This window comes from Myotis davidii, unplaced genomic scaffold (genome assembly GCF_000327345.1).
Source record: "Myotis davidii unplaced genomic scaffold, ASM32734v1 scaffold544, whole genome shotgun sequence".
Classification (NCBI taxonomy): domain Eukaryota; kingdom Metazoa; phylum Chordata; class Mammalia; order Chiroptera; family Vespertilionidae; genus Myotis; species Myotis davidii.
Genome location: NW_006297018.1, coordinates 3,269,529 through 3,273,312, shown reverse-complemented (window position 1 = coordinate 3,273,312; position 3,784 = coordinate 3,269,529). Strand labels below are relative to the sequence as shown.

At 42.4% G+C, this 3,784-nt stretch overlaps 1 protein-coding gene across 1 annotated transcript in view; it reads left to right on the top strand.

The window, feature by feature from the left end:
- NET1 (neuroepithelial cell transforming 1) overlaps positions 1-3,784 on the top strand; it is a 63,850-nt gene that overhangs the window by 470 nt on the left and 59,596 nt on the right. The gene's annotated exons all lie outside the window — the stretch shown is intronic.

Here is a 3,784-nt window from a genome sequence, read left to right as displayed (position 1 = left end):
CGGCTGGGCAGCTGCCGGAAGGGGGCAGTGCCGAAGGAGGCAGAACCCGCCCTGGAGCCCGCGGGGTTGGGGGAGAGGAATGTTACCTGAGTGCGGTAATAATGCCAGAGCCATGCTCCCTGGATATGCATCCTGGTTCTGCCGCCGCCTGCTCTAAGGCTTTGACCCAGTTAGTGCGCGGCCCCCGCTGCTTCATCCATAAAGTGAGACTAGTGATGATCCCTACCCTGTGGAGTCGCTGTGGGGATCATGAGTCAAAGCTTGTCACTCACACAGGCATCTCAAATGCTGAGAAAAGTGTCTGGGCCATAATAAGCATTCAGCACATTCTTTGCTGTTATTAAAGAAACAAAAATCATTGATTCATCCATTTTGGTGTTGAAAGAGAGAGAGCCTAAAAATTGGTACAGCTTCTTTTATATATTAGGCTTTTTGAAGCTCAGTGAAATTTCACAGCTGGATTCTGGGAATATGTCGTCCTGTATTTCCTAACTCCTGATGCCGTGCTGTTTGCCATGCTCCCTCCACTGAAGGTCTCTAAAGAGTTCTGTTAGTAATCTTAACCAGTGAAACAGTTATTTTCACTCACACAGCCACAGTTAAGGAGCGCTTCTTTGCAAATACTATAAATATCGAATAGAAGTAGCGTTTTCATCTATCTTTGCCCTGTGCGACTTTAGGGAAATCCATTGAACGTTACATATCACCTGTATGGCAGGAATATAAGTGCATACCCTTTTAAGGGTTTTGTAATATTTTCCTTTTAAACGGATTGAGAGTAATGCTATCCATGGGTAGAAAGATAATAATACTGTGACCTGTAATATACCGATAGTGATAGGACTTACTCTCTGAATTTTGTTTTTCCAGTAAAATCAATGAATCTGTAGACTGGGTAGCCAAGATTAAAGCTACTCTCAAGTCAGGCTAGCTGTTGTATAAACTCAGATCTGAGGTTTATTGTTCCCTTTAAAGGAATTTAATTTTGGGGGTGGACGTTTTTTCAAAACCTATTTTAAACAAATGAGCCAGTTCTTGATAAGCCACGACTGTCATTATTATTACTATTTATAGTGATAGTTGCTAAAAATAAAAGAATGCTCACATTAACTTCTTTTTTTTTTAATCGTTATTATTGAGAGTATTACATATGTCCCCTCTTTTACCCCCACTGACTCTCTCCAGCCCACCCCCTCCCCTCACCCCAGGCTTTAACCTCCCTATTGTCTGTTTCCATGGGTTATACATATATGAATACAAGTTCTTCCCTCCCCCGCCTTCCCTCAGAGATTCTGCACTCTGTTCCATGCTTCCATGTTTCTGGATCCATTCCATTCATCAGTTTATTTTGTAAGATACCCCATATGAGTGAGATCATGTGACACTTGTCTTTCTCTGACTAACTTATTTCACTTAGCATGATTCTCTCCAGGTCCCTCCATGCTGTCTTAAAGGGTAAGTAAGATATTCTTCTTTTTTACTGCTGCATGGTATTCCATGCTATAAATGTACCACAGCTTTTTTTTTTAATCCACTCTGATGGGTTGTTTCCAAGATCTTAAGCTATTGTAAATTGTGCTGCTACCAACATAGGGGTGCATACATTCTTTCTGATTTAAGATTCTTAGGATATATTCCTAGAAGTGGGATCACTGGGTCAAATGGCAGTTCTATATTTAATTTTTTGAGGAAAGCCATACTGTTTTCCATAATGGCTGCAGCAGTCTGCATTCCCACTAACATTGAACTAGGGTTCCCTTGGCTCCACATCCTCGCCAGCCCTTGTCATTTATTGACTTGTTACTGGTAGCCATTCTGTCAGGTGTGAGGTGCTACTTCATTGTTAATTTGCATCTCGCTGATGATCAGTGACTTTGAGCGTGTTTCCATACGTCTCCTGCCCATCTGTATGTATGTCCACTTTGGAGAAGTGTCTATTTAGGTCCTTTGCCCATTTTTTAATTAGATTGTCTTCCTTTTATTGAGTTATATGAGTTCCTTATATATTTTGGATATTAACCCTTTATCAGATGTATCGTTGCCAAATATGTTCTCACATACAGTGACCTCCCTTTTTGTTTTGTTGATGGTTTCTTTTGCTGTGCAAGAAGCTTTTTTTTTTTTTTTTAATATATTTTATTGATTTTTTTACAGAGAGGAAGGGAGAGAGATAGAGAGTTAGAAACATCGATGAGAAACACCGATCAGCTGCCTCCTGCACATCTCCTACTGGGGATGTGCCCGCAACCCAGATACATGCCCCTGACCGGAATCGAACCCGGGACCTTTCAGTCTGCAGGCTGACGCTCAATCCACTGAGCCAAACCGGTTTTGGCTGCAAGAAGCTTTTTATTTTGATGTAGTCCCATATATTTATTTTCTCCTTATTTTCCTTTGCCCTAGGAGATATATCCTTAAACATATTGCTACTAGAGATGTCTAAGATTTTGCTGCCTATGGTTTCTGCTAGGATTTTTTATGGTTTCACGACTTACATTTAATTCTAATATCCATTTTGAGTTTATTCTTGCATATGGTATAAGTTGGTGGTCTAGTTTCATTTTTTGCATGTATATGTCCAAATTTCCCAACACCATTTATTGAAGAGACTGTCTTGACTCCATTTTATGCTCTTGCCTCCCATGTCAAATATTAATTGAGTATAATGGTTTGGGTCAATTTCTGGGTTCTCTGTTCTGTTCCGTTGATCTCTATGTCTGTTCTTTGGCCAGTACCAGGCTGTTTTGATTACAGTGGCTTTGTGGTATAACTTGATATCTGGTATTGTGATCCCTCCAACTTTGTTTTTCTTTCTCAGGATTGCTGTGGCTATTCAGGATCTTTTTTGATTCTATATAAAATTTTGGAATATTTGTTCTAGATCTGTGAAATACGCTGTTGATATTTTAATATGGATTGCATTGATTCTGTAGATTGCCTTGGGTGGTATGGACATTTTAATGATGTTGATTCTACCAATCCATGTATACTATATATTCTTCCACTTGTGTATGTCTTCTAGCTCTTTTTTCAACATCCTGTAGTTTTCCCAGTACAAGTCTTTTACCTCCTTGGTTAAGTTTATTTCTAATTATCTTAATTTTTTGTTGCAATGTTAAATGGCATTGTTTGTTTAGTTTCTCTTTTTGAGACTTCATTATCTAATAAAAGAGACGCATGCAAATTGCCCGTACCTCTGCTATGCCCCAAGCCATACCCACCAGCCAGTCAGAGCGACTATATGCAAATTAACCCAACCAAGATGGCAGCTGGCAGCCACGGAGCTGGAACAAGCAGAAGGCTTGATTCCCCGGTGATGGAGGAAGCCAAGCTTCCCACCTTCCCTGACAGGCTGTGGCCTCCGTTCAAGGCAACAAAGTTTAAATTATAGAAGATAAATAAATCTCAAATACCTGCTTCCAGCCAGCCTCCACTGGGAGCTTGGGTGGCTGGGGGCCGTGGCCAGCCTGAAAACAGCCATCAGCCCCTCACCCAGGATGGCCACATCCTCATGGGGTGAGGGTCCCCGCTGGGGGGCTTGGCCAGCCTGCAAACAGCCACCAGCCCATCACCCAGAGTGGCCAGGCACCCGAGCAGGACCTCCCCACCCGGAAGGGGGTGTGGCCAGCCTGAAAATGGACCTCAGCCCCTCACCCAGGATGGTCAGTCACCCCAGCGGGATCCCCACCCTGATCCGGGACACCCTTCAGGGCAAACCAGCCTGCCCCCACCCATGCACCAGGCCTCTATCCTATATAATAAAAGGGTAACATGCAAATTGACC